The 22,091-nt window shown below is 41.7% G+C and overlaps 1 long non-coding RNA gene across 1 annotated transcript; it reads right to left on the bottom strand.

Moving 5' to 3' along the window:
* Positions 1-521: 521 nt before the first annotated feature.
* LOC148216734 (uncharacterized) lies at positions 522-21,658 on the bottom strand. The gene is made up of 3 exons (XR_015795083.1): positions 21,589-21,658; positions 2,661-2,778; positions 522-1,544 (listed from the first exon to the last, which is right to left on the bottom strand). It is a non-coding gene; the product is annotated as an uncharacterized LOC148216734 (long non-coding RNA).
* Between the last annotated feature and the right edge of the window lie 433 nt (positions 21,659-22,091).

Consider the following 22,091-nt stretch of genomic DNA (forward strand, 5'->3'; position numbering starts at 1 on the left):
TCTATGAATCTATTCTATTCTGTGGGAATAATAAAACTCAGAATTCATTCTCTCTCTGTTATATCAGAGAAAAAAATAGTATAAAAATAACTATTTGTTCCAACACTCTTTACATGGCTGGATACAAAAAAGGGAATCTGGTTCTACTCTTGATAGTTTAAATTTTGCTTTATTGGGAAAAGTATTTACATTCTGAAAGCCAAGTATAACTGTATCAGATCAGGGATTAAAATAGTTGTTCTGAAAATAGAGCTGTGTTTAGAAGCTCAAAAACAGAGCACGTGTTTTACACACAGAAGGTTCTAGATTTAATCCCTGGCATATTCAACTAGAAGAGAACAGGCTGGAGGTGGTGTGAAGGCTTCCTCCCTGAGAAATTAGACCAGTGTTGTCCAAACTTGGCCACTTTAAGATGAGTGGACTTCAACTCCCAGAATTCCCCAGCCAGCATGGGAGTTGAAGTCCACTCATCTTAAAGTGGCCAAGTTTGGACAACACTGCATTAGACAGTTGCTCCCAATTTCCCCTTCTTGAGTAGATAGATGAATAGCCTAGCCTAGAATAAAGTGGCAACTTTGTCACACATTATAAATGAGACAGGGCTTTGAGACTGCTGGTTGAATATAGCATTAACTTCCATGTAAGAATCTTCCAATATATCTGCCTATATAGTAAGATCTTTTTTTCCTACAATCCTGCTTGTTGCAGATCCTTGGTTTCCTAATCTGTTCTTGCATAACATGAGATTCCCTCAAAGTGATATGTGTGAAAGACATTGCACTGTCATGCACAAGCTATCTCAATTTTTTTAGGAAGAGGTCTGTAAACATGAAACCAGCTTCTCGTCTGCACTTGCTTGTACACTTCCATGTGCATCCATCTAGATGAAGAGAATTTATCTTCAGCTCCTCTCTGGATTCATCTAGATTTTAATATTTCTTCCCCCTTACTGACCTTTTGTCTTCAGCAGTTATTTATACTGGACAGGTGTGGCTGATCTCTGTCTTCTGCCTTTAAAAGAAAAGCCTTTATTTCCTTTTCGTCTTCTCAGTCTCCCAAGGAATCAGGTCAGGAAAATGTTCATCCTGCACGCTAACTTTCACTAAGAGGCATCCCCTGAGGATCAGCCCACCTAGGCAATCGGGTTGGATAACATTGCCCCAACAGCCTGTACTTGTATGCAAGCTTATGCCTGCAAGAGGTGCTAACACTTTTAAAACATTGTAGATTTGCATCAAATGAATTTTAGCTTGCAGACTGTCAATATAGAAATGCCGCATCTAGTATTTCCTGCTTCATTTTGCAGATTTACAAAGAAATTGAATATTTCAGACCTCTGTATCAGGAAGCTGGGGCCTTTCCAACATTCCCCACACTGTCAAGTTTAGACACTGTTGAAAACCAGCTCCTAATCACAGTCAACGAGCTCACAGCATTAAGCAAGGCAAACAGATGGGAGCCCATCACTTGGCATCCAAGACTTAACATCACTGGATTTTGCTGAAGGTTTTTGCTCACAGCTTTTGGTTTCTTCTCCTTAGCATCTGTTGAGAAGATTGGGGATGGGGAAGAAAAAGAGACAGAAATACCGATGAGTCATTTACTTGTGTTTACAAGAGAAGCAGACCCATATGAGGCTATTTAATCTCTCCCTCCCTCTCCCTCCTCCTTTAGCCAGTAGGCCTAATTTGTTGGTCACACCATAACCCACAGATGCAGAGCTAGACCTGCCTCCAGCAGCTGGATATATTTTTCTTGCAGAACCCAGAGGTTAACAGGCCATCAGAATTAAGAAACTTTAATATAAATAAGGATCCATTCCTAAGAATTCAGTACTGGAACTTGATAAAAGCCAACACAATAACTCTCTAATCATCCACTCCCCCCCCCCCCGCCCCGCTCCCAAGAAAAATATAAATCAGGTTTTTTGGTTCAGGAATGGCTCAACCAGGATTAAGGAAAGATGCAGTCCTGTGTTTTGCAATGAGATGAGCCTCTGGTGATCAAATACTCATGGCAAGGACTTAAAGACCCTTGGCAGTGAAGCTCAACTCCTGGTGATTTTAGAGGCACATCTGTGTATTGTCTTGGCAATGATACAGGAGTTAATTGGCACTGGTTTCTTCAGGGATGTTTGATCAAGTTCCCAGTCTAGCCTAAAGCATAGCACAGCCTGGGAATGTTCAGGTAGTCTGGGAGATGGAAAAGCTGATCATCTGCAAGAGCCCTACGTCTTCCAGAAATTTCAGTGTGAGGCAGTACCAAGGATGTGCTTCATGAGCTGCAGCTGATGTACCAGTTAAGCTCCTGCCAGAGATGGTAGGCCCTTTAACATCCTTGTGGGTCTGCTGAAATATGCTCCATGAGGGGTTTTCCTGGAAACCTTTCCCAAAGGTACAGCTGATCCACAAACTTGTTTAAAACAATGAGAAGGAAGATATTTGGATAGTTCCAACTTTCCATTAGGGGCCAACATAAAAAAGATCCTTTCAGGATAGCTTCAGCACTTACGTATTTGGACCAACCTTTTACAATTAATGTCCCTATTTTTGTAGTTTTTGTTATTTGATTTGGTGTCCTGATTACATCCTCTTCACAATGTTACTGATGTTTTACATTATGTTAGTGTACTTACATAAGACTCACAGCACCAAACTTACCTTCAAGCTATTTCTCCACTACACTTCTATGGAGTAAAGTCTTTTTGAACTGGAACTTTGGTTCTGGACTCTTCCTGACCCCAAAGTTACCCAGCCACCCTACCAAGCTCACCGGCAACTGCAGAGGGGCAAAAGGAGACAATGATTATATGTGCTTGACAACATCATCATACAATGCATGATTTATGTACTTGCACCAAAAAGATCAGTCATTTTGATGCTACTGCAGTTTGCTGCAGACCCCCCCCCACACCATCAAGGCTCCCTGCACATTCCACCACCCCCCTTATATTTTCTTTCTCCCCAAATTTTGATATCCGTCAACCTCTACCCAGGGCCATGTCAATAGCTTCTCCTTCCTCTCTGGGGGGCTGAAAGGTGAAGGCCGAAGGTGCCATAGGGCACCTTCAGCTGTGAGATGCTGATGGCATGGCAGGTCCTCCAGCATGGTCCCTCTCAGCCATGCCATCAGCATCTCACAGCTGAAGGTGCCCTATGGCAGCCACCACAACATAAATGCACCCTGATGTTCACTAGGGTGACTAGGCAGACCCACATTAACCCACGCCAGCTCAGCCCTTGCCTGCAGCCACCCTCCTGCCGCAGCTTGTTGCCAGAAGCAGAAATGAGGTGGGGGGAGGCTGCTTCTCAAACATGTACAAAATACTTCCTTACCTGAATACATGAGTAAAACCTGCCGGGTGGCGGGGGGGGGGGGAGTTGGTCATTAAAAAAAATCTTTATGGTTTGTTTTTAGCTTATTTTATTTATTCTTTTCTGAACCAGTCTCTGAGAAGGGGAAATGTTCTCATCTTCTTCTGGAACAAGGATGAGGTAAAAACAGTCAAGGTGGCACCCACAATGGCAAGATCAAAGCTCTGCCTGTTTTTTATGTGCAATGCCAATTCACATCCAAAAAGGGGCCTCATAGTGAAACGTCTGGGGAGCCATCGCCCTAACCTCTGAGGCTGGAGCATTCCTCCTATTCTGCCCCACAGAAAACAATGTGACAGCCCTCAAGGCGGTTTTCTGTTGTCTGTCGCCCAACAGCACAGAAAAGATGGAAGACAAACGCTTAGGAGAGATCAAGAGCCAAAAAAAAGACTTCCGCATATTCTGTAATTGTATGGAGTAAGCACGAGGTAAGTTAGTACCCTGAACAACTTGGCTTTCTTTAAAAAAAAGTTTTCTTTCTTAAGGCTACAATCCTAGATCAGCAAGCCCAAGTGACTTCTGTTCTTCCGTCAAAGCCCCCGTAGTTCTCCTTGCCTCCATCAGACTAGCAGAATTATTTAAAACTCCAAGAAATAATTGAGTTGTGAATTTATCTGACACTAAGTGGATCGTCATATGGCTTCCAGCATTACCACCAGTGGTGGCCCTCGGGTGCCTGCAAACTCAAAACAGTTGCAGCTGGATGTCCCGGGAATCCTTCAGAATGCTGAGAAACTGCTTCAGTCTAGGCCTCAGTGAGGTCTAGAAACCTAATCCAATCATTTACTATTCATTGCCAGACCGATCATTTGTAAGATCAGCACACGAGAAATAAAAATGGGGAAGAGTCAACACCTTCTTTCCCCCTCACCGATGCCTCTAACTGCTATGGAGACAGGCAAGCATTAAACCCAGCTTTTGCCATCACTGCACCCCCATGCTAAAAGTGCCATGCTGTCTTCTTTCTTTCTTTTTCCTGCCTATCAGACAGGCCTCCTCATCTCAGTGAGGCAAACAGCAGCAGGCAGCAAACATTTCCTTCAGATCTCCAGCTTCCTTGCTGACCTGTCCTCGCGTTACGGCAGTGCCTGCGGTCGTGTTTCTAAAATGCACAAATAGACCTTTCCCTCCCGATCAAGGGGTCTTTGTAGGTCTACCTCGCTTTGCTCTGAAGGGTTCTGATTAGCATCTTAATTGAGAGGGCTGCGGTGGCAGCTGCTAATTATTCTCCTGCAAGTTATCCTGCCAGCACGACTAGGAACAGGTGGCAACGGGGCTGAATTTAGTTCGACGCTCTCGCACACAGGCGGGCGGGGGAGGGCGAGCTAATGAGAGGTTTCGACCATAACAGAAATCTTACGGGCCCAGTTCTAGTCACCCCCTCGGAGGCAGAATAAGTGGCAGCCGCTGTTATGGGTAAGGTTGCCACCATTTGCCCTCCTTAGTAACTGCCTCACGCCCAGAGACATAGCAAAGGTAGCCTCTCCCTCAGCTTATGTCAGGGCCAGCCCTAAGGTTAGACAAAAGAGCCTTAGCTCCCACAGCAGCTGTGGGGACAGCAACAACCTACCTGTTTCAGGTGGGTGGCAGCAGCCATGGCTGTAAGAACTGTCCTGGGCATCTCCCATTTAGGGGCAGTGCAACTCTCCTGGTCCCCCCTCCAGCTCTCTCCACAGCTTTTGATACCATCGGTCATGGTATCCTCCTGGATCACCTCTGAGCGTTAGAAGGGGAGGCTCTGTGGGAAGGGGGTTCTAGTCAGGGGTGGAGGAAAGGGCATGTCCTAGGCCAGGGGTACCACAAGGTTGCAAGGTACTACAGGGTTCCACACTCTCCCCCCCCCCACACACACACACACTTCACATCTATATGAAGCCTTTGGGGGAGGTCATCAGTCAGCATGGGGTCAGGTACTACCAGCATGCTGATGTTCCCACCTATTCATCTTGACCTTGGGCCAAACAGAGATGTGGTAGATCCAGGTGCCTGGAGGCTGTTAGGATTCAGATGGGGAATGACAGGTTCAGACACAATCCCAGAAAAATGGAATGGCTGTAGATAGGGGGACATGTTTGCCTTCCCCAGACAGAAGTGGTTTGCAACCCGGGAGCCCTTTTGGGACTCACAGCTCTTGCTTGAAGAACAGACAGCAGCTGCAGCCAAGACGGCTTTAGCCTAATTGCATCTTGTGCAGTAATTGTCACTGTTCCTGCCTTTGTCATCTCCCATTTGGATCATTACAGCTTGCTCCCTATGGGACTGACTTTGAAAACCATCTAGAAGCTTCAGCTGGCCCAGAATACAGCTACTCAAATAGAAACACAGGTTCCAAAGTTCTCCCTGCAGTAGCTACTGGTTGGCTTCCTGTATTGCTCAGGGCCTGGACAGCTACAGGACCATCTACTCCCAGTGGCCTCTGCTCATCCAGTAGGGTGGGGCCAGGCAGGCTCACTCCACATCCCTTTGCTCCCTTCCCTCATCTACAGGGCCTAAGGAATGGAGCCTTATTTTTGCTGCTCGACTTCTTTAGAATAGCCTACCACCCAAGATCAGACTAGACACCACCCTGTTATGGTTTACAAGAGCTATGAAAACCTGGCTTTTTAAGACAGCCCTAGATGGAGATCTAGGATAAGTTAAAACTCTCACCCTGGCCTGTGGTGTGATGTGCAGTTCACATCAGCTTTAGTTTTTTCTTTTTCTTTTTTTTGGTTAATATTTTCTATTACTAATATATTTTATTGCACTTTTGTTGTATTTTGACTCTTACTGTAGAAGGGACTCTGCTTAGTCCTGTTAGACTGGAGTGGCATATAAGAGGAAGGAAGGAAGGAAGGAAGGAAGGAAGGAAGGAAGGAAGGAAGGAAGGAAGGAAGGAAGGAAGGAAGGAAGGAAGGAAGGAAGGAAGGAAGGAAATAGTTATGCATATTGCTCCATTTCAACATTGAGAAAATATGTTAGAACAGTCTCCCCAGTCCTCTGGCCTCTGGAAGTCTTGGACTTAAATGGCTATAGTTTCCAGCCAACACATCTATGCTGGCCAGAAGTTATGGGAAATGCAATCCCAGTCAAATTCATCTGGAAGAACACAAGCTGGGGACAGCTGGGCTAAATCTTGGAAAGTCCTTGCCTGTCAGTGCAGACATTACTAAACTACATGGATCAATGGTCTAACTTAGTTTAAGGCTGCATTTAGGGCTTTTTTTTTTCTGGTGACAACAGCTATCAGTTTTGTCTGCAGGAGACCCAAGTGGAGGGCTACCTATGAATATTAAGAAATCCATACATTAAAGTGATTGCTACTCTTAAAGCAATGAACACTTTTTTCAGGTTCCTTAATGAATACTAGAGAGGTATGTACTCATGTGAGAGCCAAAGCACGTCTTAATCATTTTCAAAGCATGCACAGCCCTAATAGTCATCATGTCATGACTGCAGCATCGAGTAACCCACATGTATGTGGGAATCATAATAAAGAAAGCAGACATAACAAAAAACTGTAGCCCGCTTGGTGTGACGGTTAAGGTCCTGGACTTTGGAGCTTGAGGTTCCAGTCTCTACTCAATCCTGCTCACTGAGTAATTTCTGACCAGTCAGTATCTCTCAGTCTGACATCTCACAGATTTGTTCTGAAGCTAAACTGTCTTAAGCAATTGGTACAACTATGAGATCAGACCATAATAATAACATCACCTAAGAATGCAGTGTGTTTCACTGGAGCCCATTTGGACATTTGGCTGTGACTCATCCGAGATATTGATTCAGCTGGCCCCTTTCATCAGAAGAGATGCCATGCTCTGAATTCTGAACTTGCACAATGTTCCTACTCCACATTAGCAGCCCAAATCCCTTGGAGGACAAGGGGACTTCAGCATAGAACTTATCCACTGCTTGGGGTGGGGAGGGTTTACAGGAGCAAACAATTTCAGAACAGCCAGAAGATATACAAATGTCTACTATTCTTACTTGTTATTATGGGTTAATGCCATTTAATTTAACACACTTTTAAAGAAACATACCAATTACATGCCAGATATCCTGGTGCCTTTATACCAGGATAATTGGCAAGCAGGAGCCCAGAATGGTACTCATACGCTTAATCCTTGCCATTCTCTGAAGTTCTCTATATTTTTCCAGTACCAGCTATTGTTAGCAACCAGCAGTAAACTGGCACATGGAAAGTTTAATTTATGGCATTTTCTCTCTTAATTGGCATCTGTTTTGCAACATAATTAGTTTTAATGGTGCTGTTTCCCACTGAAATGTTTGGAACAGGGTGACAGGAATTCAAATCTATATTGAATGTGTGTGTATGTGTGTGTGTGTGCATCCACGTGCACGCATGCTTGTACCTATATACTACAGTTCCCGGATCTGAGCTGCAACACTCTAGATGATGCCAACGGATAGCCGAGAGATATCGTTTCTGTATCTCTTTGCTGCCTTGCAGGTCTTTTACAGCCCAGATCTATGGTCTTAGTCCAGTGCTTAGAGCTGCAACCCTTTCTAGATTTTCCTGGTGGTAAACCCCATCGAAATAGGGCTTCCTATTCCCAAATAAAATATCCTAAGATCCGCCTGCACTCACTCTTCATTAGACTGAGAGGGAGCAAGATGCAGTCATGTTGGAGGTGGTCGGGCAGTTTTGGGACATAGGGGATGTGAAGTGGGGGTAACGTATCAGGTCAGATGCTAAGAGAGATGCAAGCCAGCAGCACTCCCATTTTGCTGGAATGTCTATTCACAGCAGGCTTTGTGTATGTGAATGATTCTCAAGATTTTTGGGGTCATGGGAGCCTTGTGGGTGGATTGTCGGGCTGCCAATTTTGTGCAGGAGATTTTCAGAACAGAGCAGGAAAGGAAGAAACTTCTGGGTAACCAGGAATTTCTCAAATAAAGCAGACCAAATGCCTCCACTTGTGAGTTCCCATTGGATGCCAGCCATTGGTTGAAGCAAGGTTGCCAGATGTTCCTTGCTTTGAACGATCCCTCTTTCTGGGTCTTAAAGAGTGCAGGAGCTTCATGTTTCTGTAGAACTCCAGCCTTGATTTTACTGCACACACAAACATGCGCATACAGTACATAAATGCCCAATGGGACACCAGTCCTTTATTTTGCGAGCAGCCTAGGGTATAAAGCTAGCTCTGGGTAGATATTCATGCATACATGTATGCACATGCTCATCATGCTAAAGTAAGCAAAGCTATGCAGTGTGTAGAAAAGGAGTAAGAAATAGTAAGCATAAGAAATTAAAGCCATAAGATAAAGTGGAAAAAAAGAAAAGGAAGCATAGCTAAATCTAGTTTACACCATTCAATATACCTGTCCACAACTTTCTGTTTGTGCAAACTACCCTTGCTTCCATCAAGTCATGGACAGGTAGTCCCCGGATTAAGAACGCCCAAGTTACAGATGACCCATAGTTAAGAATGGAGCCTATTGTAGCAACATTCATGTTAAATACACAATGGTTTGAGTTAACTACACAATACTACTTATATCATATTATATAATAATACTGTTCCGGCTTACATACAAATTCAACTTAAGGACAGACCTTGGGAACGGAACTCATTCTTAATCTGGGGACTACCTGTATTACCTTTCATTCTTTTCAATTTGTCACCTCTTTCTTTCTGAGAATCACATAAGCTCCTTCCAATGAAGTTTTTTTTTATCTTCCTCTTCCTCTCAACCATTCATTCTTCTTCCATGTATCAATAGAATATTAATCAATATATGTAGCTCAGGGTTGAACTGTGGAGTCCTTGGGGTTCTCTGAGCTTGGTTGTTTTCATGCAGATGTTTCGTTACCTGACTCGGTATCTTCAGTGCTAGAAGGGAGTGAGGTTTGCTCTCTGTTTATATACAGTAGCTTGCCCTACTGTGTTGGTGGGGGTGGGGGTTTCCTCCTTTGTAGTTTCTTGATCAGGGTATTGTTTTCTGCTTGATTGTTTGACTGATCATTGTTTGATTGTTTGTCTAATCAAGGAAATACCAAGGAGGAAACAACACCCCCACCAATATTGACAGGGCAAACTACTGTATATAAACAGAGAGCACACCCCATTCCCTTCTAGCACTGAAGATGTTACCTAGCTGGGTAACAAAACATCTGCAAGAAAACAATCAAGCTCTTCCATGTATTTCCAATTCAGCCCTCATTCCTCTCTATATAATCCAACCACCACAGTGTACTATGTTCCCCCTGGTCACTCTTATATTCAATCCACATTCGTTCAGCAGCCATTCACTTTTGAACATCTCTTCTTGTTTTACCATACACACTTCTTAAGAAACCCATTCCCATTGCATACAACTTAACTTTTATGTTTCTCCTGACACAACTCTCATTTCCATATAACAAAGTGGGGAGAAGAATGTTCTTATAACCAACCATTCTCTCTTCTTTCAATGAATATTTATTCCTTGAAACCAACCACATATTACCTATGAAACACAAATACCTTGGTCTTTGATGCATTATTCCATTATACATTCTATTTAAATTAATTGTTCTAGTTCAATCAAGACTACCCTGCATTTTCTCTGCCTCTTTTAATTTTAATTGTTCCTTGCTCTCTTGCAAATGTCATATAGATATAGGTATATAGATAGTATGCACTATCTCAGCCTCATTTTTTGCAATAATATTCTCTTATACGTATTTTTCCCTCACCCACAGCCTCTTTCACTTCATAGTTCTACCAAGCATTATTTTTCATACTTTCCAGTAGTGTAACTCCACACACTTCTATGGCCCTCTGGAACACAATTCTTTTCACTCTGTTTGGCACAGCTGCCATATACACTTTCAAACAAACATCGGATAGCCGTAGTTTTGAGATGGAATAAGGATTCCTGCCCTAGACAGAGGGTTGGACTATAAGACTTCCAAGGTCCCTTCCAACCTGATACGATTCTTTGATCTATTCTTCCCAAAATCCACCTTACACTATCAAAAAGAGGTCTGTCCCACATCAAATCATCACCTTGTATCCTTCAATAATTCTCTCAGGCTTTCATCATAAACAATTAAGTCAATCATGTTTTTGGATTTTTATTCTTTTCTTTGCCATCCATAAGTATGAACAGGCTTCTGCTTCAATCACCTATTTAGAAGAAACAGATCTTTTTCTAAGCAGATACTCATCAGTCACCATTCTAATTCATTCTTAGATTTCCCTATGGTCCAATCACTTTTTCTGTGCTTTCTTGACTCTTTCCCATTCATCCACCTAGATTAACTAGAAGAATAATTGTTTCTCCAGGATCATTTTTAGAATGTTGCACAATTTCCCCAAAACTCATCTCTCCCATTATCATATTTATTGGAGTGTAACATGCAATTATCACCAACCTATGGATTTCTACTGTCATAAGCACACACACCAATCTGGATGACATCACTGCATATTCTGTGGCATATATTTATCCTTTTCATTCATAATTAAACCTACACCTTCGCTTCTCTGCATGTATTCATCAATACCCCTCCAGAAAATCAAATCAACTAAACTCAGATCTATTACATCCTTCCCCTTTCTCTTAGTTTCACAAACCCATATGTATTTTTCTCTCATCCCACTTGATAATTCTTGCTCTTTACCATTTACTTCTCTTACATCCAAAATTCCAATATTCCATATGCCATGGTTGTCATAGAGTAATTAATCACTGCTTTTGTCAATCAAGATTTTCACATAATGTTTTTTTACTAAGATAGAGAAAGTATAGACTAGATTTTCAACCTTTGCCCTATCCATGTCCCCTCCTAATGGTAAACAGCTCCAGTCAGTCTTGGGACATTTTGGCCACTATGCCAGAAACAAAAGAAAGTCCACTTTTCCCCTAGTATGGTGATGCTATTATATGAATTGTTCATTCACTCCTTCCAAGAAGCTGATGACCATGAGTCTCCATTACATCTTGGTTAACTATGAGATAGAAAGATGTGGTAAGACCTCAATCTCTTCTGCATTCTATACCTTTGAACAAATGAGGTTGGTCTTCTTACCCCGAGAGCAAGAGAGTGCCCTAGAGTCTCATCGTCACAATTGCCATCAAGCACATGTTTGCTTCTTCTGCCAAGTTGTCCGTTGGCTTCCACAGAGGTCCATTAGCATCCATAATAGCAGAGCTACTATGGAAGATCACAGGGAGCGTGGCAGAAATGTGGACTTAATTTGCCCTTCAAGACTATTTTTTAAGCCAACATATTATTTCCACATCTTACCAGCGAAGAGGTATATGCAATACTGACACATTCCTAAGATGCATGTGTTTGGTCAGGTATTAAGAGCTGAGTAAGGATTCAGAAAGTATGGCTATGTTCATACAACATGATTACTCAGGGGTAATTGATGCATGGTATGCTCAACAGAAAACTACATGGATGTATTCATAAAATCACTTGGAGTCAAGCTTGACCTGAAAGAGACTCTTATCTTATTGAAAGAGACTATCTTACCTTATTCAAAGAAACCCAGTTTTCTGGATTTGCACAACATACTGAACCATAAACTAACCACATAGAGTGGGTTCAAGCAATACACCAGGCTAAATGTTGTCGGCTAATACTGTTGTATGAACCCAACAAATATGAGAAAAGCATTTTCTACTGCACAAGGCTATACTGCCTCTGTGAATGCTACTCACCATTTCCAAACTCTGTGTGAATTTGCTTCAGTCTCTTCTTAGTATATATGAGTGGGTTCCTTCTATAGCAGTGGCAGGATGATCCATAAGCAAGCAGGCTAGATTTTGATTTGGAAAAGCAGATCAAAGACAACAGATGTGCTACAATTTTGCAACCCTTCAATTGGCCTAATTTTATATAGCTAAAATGCTTGCACCGCATATGCCTCTACATGTGCTGAATACAGAACTGTAACTCTCTCTCTCTCTTCAGATATGAGTGTGCATCTCACACAGTCCTTAGACTTCAAAAAACCGTGCCAATATCTCAAACAGTTAGTAGTAGTTAGGATCTGAGAAGACAGCCGTTTGGGGCAGTAACATTCCAACATGTTTTGCTGCCAGAAACCAAACAAGAAATGGTGCTTCCTCCAATGCTGGGGCCAACATTTTCAAATGATCCATCCAAACATTAAATCCTGCCTGCCTGTATTTTAAATTCTGCCACCTGATGCAGCTGGTTCTTTCATGCTGATGCCAATCTAGATTCGCTTTTTCACTGATGCTTTTTTCACCCTCAGAGTTCCATTTCTTCCCTCCTTGGATTATTTTTATGATGATATTTTGGGGGTGACTGAAGTTTCAGTACATCATCAAAGAAAGTGTATTCCAACCCAGTGGTGTTATAACATTAGTAAAAAAAAGACCTCAAAGTGTGCAGTCTGTTCTGCAGGATTTCTCCCATCTTCTTTTTAGACTTCAGATCCTGGAAAGGATTTTCAGGTAGATTTCTTGAGCTGTTTTTCAAAAATCAGTTGGGAGCATTGTTTCCAATATTCCCTTAGTTGTTAGAGGCAAGTGCTCTATACTATGAACACAAAAGCCTTTCAACTCCAACCTATTTCTCCCTAATTTCAGTTCCATGCACTGTTGGGTGATGCCTGATCAAATATAAATGCAGCAAACGCCATTCAGTTTTCACTAACATGTGCCCCAGAGTAGCTAGTACATCTGGAAGAAATATTGGCACAGTAATGTCTCAGACATGAAAGGGGCACCAGACCATGCCTTTGTTTGGCAAACTAAACCGTCATCTTAAATGGCAAAGCAGCATAAGTACTGTTCGTTTACATTTGTTTCTTTTGTAATGCTAAAACCACTTAGCTTGGGGAGGGAGATGTCTACTAAGGAGCAGCCAAGTAATGATTCTCTTGAACTGAAATGGCAACACCAGCAGAAGTAAAAGCTGCCACAGATTTTGGAAACAATACAAATCACTGGAAATATTTCACTTTCTGGACTAGAAGTGAAGAATTTGGAACTTCAGTCATAAACAAAGACCAGAGAGAATCTGAAAGAGTTTTTGGAAACCACACAAAAAATGCAAACATCTGAATGGAATAACAAAGAAACAGAATTTAGACTTTCAGTAATGTGAAGAAGGAAAGAATCTAAGAACAAGAAACCAGCAAGGACAACAAGCTGTGCCAGTTACAGACCCGGATGAAAACAGACATATTATGTGTTAACCGATGGGCAAAATTCGAAGCATTCTGACTGAACTCAGTCTGGCTGTCCATGAGCCTTGAGGGCTCGACCTCTAAAAAAAATGACCTTGCAAGAGACAGACAGCTGGATGAACAACAGCAACAGCTTTCTATGTTTATGATGTCACCAAACACCTTTCCCAAAACCTTTTGTGGTTTCACAATTTTTTAAAATAAGGCGTTGGTATTTTAAAGCAGGGCAGAGTATGAATGAATAAATAAACATACTGTATAGGTTGCCTTTAGACCAGTTTTTTCAAACTTGGCAACTTTAAGATGTGAGGACTTCAGCTCCCAGAATTCCCCAGCCAGTATGAAAACACTGCTTCGATTATACAATGGGCAGCGATGGAATATATAGGAAACAAGACCAGTGGCTCATTCAGGAGTCAACTTGCTAGAATTCATATATTCTGTGCAAATTGTAAAGACCAAAGGAAGGCAGATTCACACACCGGCTGAAGAACTTACTGTAGCATCTCTTTAAATATTACATCAGTTTTCCCCCATTCTGCTCCTGGCAGAGAAAGGGATTTTGGTGTGCCCAAAAAAGGGAATAGCACAAAAGTATGTTTTAAATTCTTTCCAACCCAGTGGGATGTTAGAAAGAAATCATGTCAAGGAGATCAGAGCTCTGTCTGTCTATCTGGTCAAGGGGTTCGAAAGAATGCCAAAATCCATGTTCTGCAAGTTTTCCCTACTTGGTTTCTTTTAAAAACAATGACTTTCCAGCATGCGAGTCTCTCTCTTTTTAGAAGATTAAAATGTAAGAAGCACCTTGTTTGAAGAAAAAAGGGAGCAACCCTAAAACACACACACATGCAAACCCAACACACAAACATATAATCCAACTCCAGAAATCCCAACCATTCTGCTCAGGACCTTTCTGATTTTTCGAGTGTGGTAAGCCTCAGCATTATGACACTTTAAAGACAATCAGATTGTGTCATGAGTTTTTTTTATAGAGTAGGCTTATTAGATAATTGTCAAAAAGAAAGAAAGCAGCACCAAGGCAGTTCTTCAGATTTTTCATATGAATGTTTCTGGAAGATAATAGCGGAGCAGTCAGGTGGAAGAATGAAGGTTTTCAGCTTCCTCTCCCAGCAAGCCTCTTCCCACTGGCATCATCTGCCGCCCACAGGGTCCCTCACCTGGCAACCCTCCCTGACTCTGGTGTGTGGGTGAGACAGGCTCATCTCCTGAGCTGCCTTTCTGATGTTTAAAAGGTAAAAATGCAAAAAGTGAAATAATGTCACTAGTACATCCTTTCAGGCAGTGTCAAAAAAGATAAATTATAGAGCTCCCCAGATCATGATAAAACAGCAGTTTAGAAGAAATGTACAAAAGAAAATGCTGTACTCCAGGCAGGCCACAGATGGGGCTGGTCTGCTATAAATCGTTCATTCTTTTCTCCAAAGTTTTATTTAAAGGAAGGGACTGATTTGGTGCTTCAAATTAATACCACTGATTACATGAAAAGTCTAGAAGAAAGTTGATATCAAGACCCATAGATAGCAGGCTAAGGATACATACGCACTTCCCTGATTTGTACAGAGAAAAAAGAACAGTAGAATTGCACAGACAAATAAATCAAGAACTTAACACAAGTTCCTGGATGGACTTTTACCTATTCCTACTGAAATAGCAATATCTGAAGCATCTATTCCTCTGCTTCAGTTTTTCTGGACACCCCACTTCTTGGTAATTCCAAACTTTAATCAGCGGCTGTGAAGAATGATGTTGGTCCCCTACTTTTCCCAGTCACAGTTCGCAGCTTCTGAAGTTCTGCCCCTTGTTTCAAAAAAGGACCCAGCATTATCTGACTTTCTATGTGTCTGAAAGCCATGTCTCACCCAAACAAATGTGGGCGAGGACTACCTTCTGTCTGCTCAAAGGGATGTGAGTTTGAGTTCTGCCAGCTGGTAGGGGAACTACAATCACAACAGTTGTATTTTGAATACATTTATCATGTTACAGTATAGCAATAGTGAAATCTCTCCCATCCAGGCTTGTAGGGAAGTCACTGGGTTGACACCAAATCACACTTTCGGACTGATCCAGAAGAATTCTTCTTCGGTACTTACATTAGAATGACTGTCTAGGCAAGTGTTTCTCAACCTTGGCAACTTTAAGATGTGTGGACTTCAACTCTCAGAATTCCCCAGCCAAAATCCACACACCTTAAAGTTGCTAAGGTTGAGAAACACTGGCCTAGGCTACGACTTTATGCCAGTCGCAGTTTTTAAATCTACCCTATCTGGCAGGGATTTCAAGGAGATAAAAGAAAGTGAAAATTAAAAAAACATATATGCCAACCAGACTTGAAAAATAATTAAGGGCAAACAAGACCCTGGTACCCTGGATTTAAATATATGCCAGAATGATGGGTCTTACTACAATGTGCAGATTGAGCCTTGTATCTTTTTGATGTGTCAGAACTGAGAGTGAGAATTACATGGGTTCAGCCAGAACAGGCAAAAAAAAAAAAAAATTAAGAAGGTCAGAAATGGATGATGCTGTCCTCTGTTAATCCCCACACCCCATCCAATCAAAGTGATTTCAGAAAGCAGTTTTTATGTTCCACTCCTGAAGTACCCTTCTTCATATGATGTTGGCTTGAGGTCCCTGTCAGTTTCTTGTAGGCTAGCCTCCCCAGTTCATTGGCTATTTTGCTGAGGAAGGGCCGTCCCTTCAACTAAGTCAGTGCTTACGAGGACCTCTAATACTCATAATGCCATCTTTTACCATGAGTGCTATAATGCACAATGGCTATAATTCTTGTTGTGCAAATAGAAGATTGCTAGGAAATTACTATTTTTCCTTCCCTGAGCTTCCTACTTTTTCTTGTGCTAAAAAAAAAAAAAGGCCAGCAGTGCACCATCGCATCATGTTTCCAGTTGCCTGAGATTAAAGGACTTCAACTTACAAATTACAACTTATAACTTATAGACCATAAGTTATTTGGGCTATTTGGGTGCTGAGGGAGAAACCCTTCTACCTCAAATGGGTGGAAAATGGTAAAGCAGTTCACCATTGGAGTGTTTTTGTTTGCTCGCTTGTTTTAAAGCACATGACAAAGTAGAGAGTTCAGAGAAAGGGGGGAGAAAGCAATTTAAAAATGTTTCTGATGGGGTTTTAACCAACAACTTTCTATTTACAAGGCAAGAGTTATAGCCATTGTGTTCTTATAGTGCTCTTGGTAAGACTAGGTCTAAAAGATATCAGAAAGAAATAGCAAAAAGATTTTAAAAAAAAAAGCTGTGTATTGTGCCTGCATGTATATCTACAGGTAGTCCCCAGATTAAGAATGCCCCATTTAAGGACAATCCATAGTTAAGAACAGAGCCTATTGTAGCAAAATTTGAGTTAAATACACAATAGTTCAAGTTAATTACACAGTACTACCTATACAGTATTTTTATTTATTTATTTGTTTGTTTGTTTGTTTGTTTGTTTGTTTATTAAATTTGTATGCCGCCCATCTCCCCCAACGGGTGACAATAATACTGTTCTGGCTTACATACAAATACAGCTTATGGCAGACCTTGGGAACAGAACTTGTTCTTAAAATGGGGACTACCTGTATACAGGAGGACCTGCTCACAGGAAGGAAAGTAATTGGCCGCTGCTTTCCTGACACACAGCAGGGGAACTGTCCAATGTGAAAATATGATAGCATGCAGTCTGGACTGAATCCTTGCAAGCTGCTGCCAAAGTTTATCGGTCTGGACAAAATTTTCTTACGCTCCCTTTAAGTCAAGCTGGCATGAGCAAAGAACAGGAATGACTTAAATGGTAAATGCAGATATACCTTTAGTTAGCTTGTGCATCTGTGGCCTATTTACCGAAAATGAAATGATATTAATTTTGTGTCTTTTTTTCCCTGTTCTGGATTTTAAAAGCCTTTTGCAGAAACCAGTTAAGGTTGTTATTCTGGTTGGGCTAAACGGAAAGGCTGTCTTCCTCCAGATGCTTCAGTTACTGTACAGTAGTTTCTCCCTGGGGGCTCCTCAGTGAGGTGCACACAGTCAACCTTTGCTTTTTTACAGTGTGGATCCCTGCGATCATAGATTGTGCCACATGTAAGTCTGCCAAAGTTTGGCACATTCTGTGTTGTTAAAGGTATAAATGAATTGAAGATTAAATTCCAAATTAAACATGGGTGTCAGTTTTTCCCCTCCAGCTCCTCTATTATACCTTCATGCATATAGATGAATACACACACAGAGAGAGATAGAGGTATATAGATATTTTCGGGATAAGTGAAATGTTCATTTTGTTTTCCCCGCTATCCCAAATCAAACTATTTTTATTCAAACAAGTAATGAGATGTCAGCTTCAGTGCACACAGCTTAACTTATAGAAATGTCAGTAAAATAAACTGCTTGCAAATAGCTCTTTTTTAAGGACTCAGATGTCTTGTTTCCAGCTACCTTCCTATCACTCTCTGTAAAGCTGGAGAGGATCATCATGTGATACAGAAATAGTCTCCAGAACTGGTAATTCTAAACACTGAGAAATGTTGTTGTTTTTTTTAAATGAAGTAACAGCACTAAAAATAAAAATCCAAATACTTCAGTACCGTTACACTATGCCATCTTGCAGCTCCTCAAACATATGTCGCAATCTCAGGTCCATATGCTCTACTGGTTGGCTTGTGCTAGAGTGAAGATAAGCTAGCTGCCCATAAATCTTCTGAAGAGACTGTGTTGGCCAAGAACCTTTGGTTTGGGTGTCTGCCAAATGGAATTCAAGCTGAAAGTAAGAAAGGTGCCCGCCAGAATTCAAGGTCAGAAGCTGTGTGGTCTGTGTGAGAAACTGGGAGGGGAGCTGAGATAAATGAAGTCACATGACAGGTAGGATATGCTACCATGGAAACATGCCATGTGGCACCAAGAAGACATTGCACATTTTTCTAACTCAGGTCTTTGATTACATCATTTTATATACAGCGTTCAGAGAGGAGGAGGAGGAGGAGAAAAGATAGATGAGCAGGCAAAAAGCCATTTGCAACTGGCTTGTACTATATGCTTATTCTACACAGACTGAGCAGACACACGCAATGCTTGGATTATGTGGAGAAAGCTTGGGTACCACTTCTTCAGATCTGCAAGTCTAATCCACTGCTTCACCCCTCAGTTTAATTTAATTGCATTCTCTGTAATGACTGCCTATGTGAGAACAGCAGCATGCACAGGATCTCTCTCAATAGCTCAAACATGTATTATTGTAACTCAGTGGGAAAACCAAGGCAGAAAAACTCGGGTTTAAGCATTGGGGGTGGGGGGGAAGAATCCCATTTCAAATTCCCTAGCTGCTGATCCATCCAGGCCCAGAGGAGATCGTATCTGGCCAATAATGCATCCAAAACTGAGTTGTCCTCCAGCTGACTTGTGCACACTCTGTGCCTTTGACTTTGCCTCCTAAAACAGAGGCCTTCTAAAAACAACCCAGGGACAGTCCTCTTCCAGCTTTCCTGCAATTCAAGTGAAAGATGTGGCTGATGATTCATAAATCAGATTCAGGCATTTTCTCATTATTGCTTCAAGTGTTTTGTCTTGCCTGCCTGTCCTGATCCAACATACCTGTACACAGCCCTTTTTATCCATTGGACCTGCCTTAGTTCTTACCCACTTCTGCAGGAGTATGTCCATGGCATCAGCAGGAGCCAAGCTGGACTACACGTGTCTTTACCTTTACTTCCTTCTCCTTGGAATTCTATTCCCTCTTAACTCCCTACCTGAGCTGCCTTGCTTTTGTTCCCTACCTAGCAGAGTGCTGAAAATAAATTATGGAAAAGGACTCAGGACTCTGTCTGTCCTTCTGTCAGTTCACCAGCAAGATAACTCTCTGAAAGCAGAACAGAATGGGACCAAATCAATTTTAAGAAGGACCAACTCTGGCTGGGGGTGATGAAGAAAACTATTTTAGGAAAACATTCCCTAATGCAGTGTTTCTTAAACTGTTTTTTCCTCAGGACCTGTTCCCACGTTTAAAAATTATGGAGGACCCCAAAAGAGCTTTTGTTTGTATGGGTTATCTTTATCGATATTTACCATATTAAAAATTAAAATAGACACATTTGCTGCCACTACCGCTTTTCACAATTGTTTGATGGAATTTTTATATTATATTATTTTTCAACATAGACTGGCAAATAATTTTGATTTTGCAGAACGTTGCAGACCTTTCCGTTCTAAACCATCCCATCTCTGTTTTTGTCATAGAACCCAGAAAGAAGTGCATGTAACCCACCCTGTGCTTCTTCACGCACATGTATGCACGCACACACACATGCACACACACACAAATACAGCATGAAGGGATCAGTATGCTTTCCCTACTATGTTTTTCCTTCATTTTGGTTTATCTATCATCCTCTTTGTTTCTTAAGGACACTCCTTATTGTACCTCTTGGTTGTCCTATTCCTGAGCTCTTCTGCCTTCTTGGCATCTCAGGTCTTAGTGTTTCATTCCTCTACCCCAAGTTCATGCCGACAACCTTCTTTAAGTCCCATATTTGTCCAAAAAGAAGATGAAACTGATTTTTTAAAAATCCCCACAAAAGGAACATTAGACAGAGAAAAAACACACAAAAATCCTGTGCGGAGGATTATGCAAATGTAAGCTCGGCATAAACCTATATATGCTTACTTTATAATATATATGCATAGGCTGTTACTGTGCTGGGCATAGATGTGCTTAGCTTAGTTTTCTCCACATGAGCACCATATAAGTTGGAGCAAATCAGAGAAAATCAAGATTCTTGCAGTACTGAGCTGGGATTTTTCCCCTTTTCCCTGCAAGAAAGAAATAACGTAGTAGGCTACAAGCACAAGGAAAACTCTGCCTGCTCTTACTTCAAGGGAAGTAGGTTAGAACTCATTGTGTTCAGTCAGTATGCCATCCCCAATCCATTAGTTACTAAAAAAGCAGAATCCTGTCTCAGTTTAGAATCCTTGTCAATGGAGAAGCTCTTCATTGCAAATGCTCATTCTCTGCACAAGGAAAGCAGGATAGCAGCTTACCCATGTCCCCCTTGGAGCAGCAACTGTGGCTTCTTCCCATCCTGCCTCCCTTTCGTTATTTGCATCTTCCACCATTTGCTCACGTTCAACTGTATCTTTCTCTACTATTATATTCTCAATGAGTGTCGGACACCCCCACACACACTTCACAAGCAATTATGGGGGGAAGGGTCATCTTCCTTTCAAATAAGTATGATAATTATTTTCTCCCAGCTGTTTATTGATTTTTAAATGTGCAACCAAAAAGCCACCAATGGCTTGGGTGTCCCTTAATCAAAATATCAACATATTTTAAACATTAAGACTTTCAAGAATATAAAAAACACGTCTTTCAACCTCTTATGAGAAACTAGAGTTTATGAGTTCTATTCTTTCTTCACATACACAGCAGTTGGAATGTTTGGGAAAGTTCTGTGATATCACAATAGCTCAGCCAATCACTGTCTGGAAGGGAGAGGAGCTTGCAAACCACCCCTGGTTCTAGGTGATTTTACAAGGTCATTCTCCACCAATGAGAGTATGCTAAAATGATCAAATCTAAGAGCATATTTAATTGGAAAGGGTAAGGAAATTCGGGGGTCTCTCAGAAGTATTGCTTCACCTCACGTTTTGCTCAGTATCCCAGAACTTCATTCATGATCCTGAAGATTTAGCTAGCTTTTGGAGTTTTGTAGTATATACAGTGTAGGAAAGCTAATAAGCCATAGTTCAGCAAATAGTTCTCTTCCCCCTGCAGCTGTGATGTAGTCTGATATGAGGCCTTTCCCTTACATTTTGTGATACTCTCATAGCAGAAAACTATGGCACATGACTTCATTTTGCGTAAGAGAAACATGGCTCTTCTTTCCCGCAAACCTGTGTGTGCATTTACTGGGCAACTACCATCATTCATGCACTGGGAGTACGTACCTCCACCTTCTCGGGTGAAGCAGGTGTGACCAAGAAGGAAAGGTTTTCCGTGCTGGTGCTGAACCTTTATGGCACCTTCCTAGGGACACTCACCTGATGAAAGTGGCTATGCTTATTTCCTACGTCCTTTGACGCTGCTGAGAATTCTGTTTTGCTTGCAGCCTGATCATCTGGCAGTGGGCTCTTTTTAGGATGTTGCTTCTTATTATAGATCCAAGTCAGGTTTGGGACAATTCCTTCCTTCCTTAGCAGTTCCTGCCCCCTTCCTCCTCGGTGTTGTTGAGTAGAGCCTTAGCTCTTTTCCGAGGGCATGGCTGGCTGAGCAGAGTGGGGAGGGATGGAAAGTGTTCCTCCTGTCCTTAATTTATCTGAAGATCCTAGCTAATGTATGTTTATGCTTTCCATAAGGTACCCCAAGATTGCTGATTGCCACTGAACATCTGGAATATAACTGTTAGAAATAAATCAGTTCAATGCATAATTTCAGTCCAATGCAACATTTTTAAACTGAGATCATTTGCACTAATGGCATATCTGCACTGATCTTGGGAGAAGTATAGTGCAGTTTTATTTGTTGACAATTGTACTGATTAGAT

Source organism: Python bivittatus, unplaced genomic scaffold, assembly GCF_059951505.1.
Source record: "Python bivittatus isolate LINGU-HERP-01145 unplaced genomic scaffold, Pbiv_v1 ctg000080_np1212, whole genome shotgun sequence".
Lineage (NCBI taxonomy): Eukaryota > Metazoa > Chordata > Lepidosauria > Squamata > Pythonidae > Python > Python bivittatus.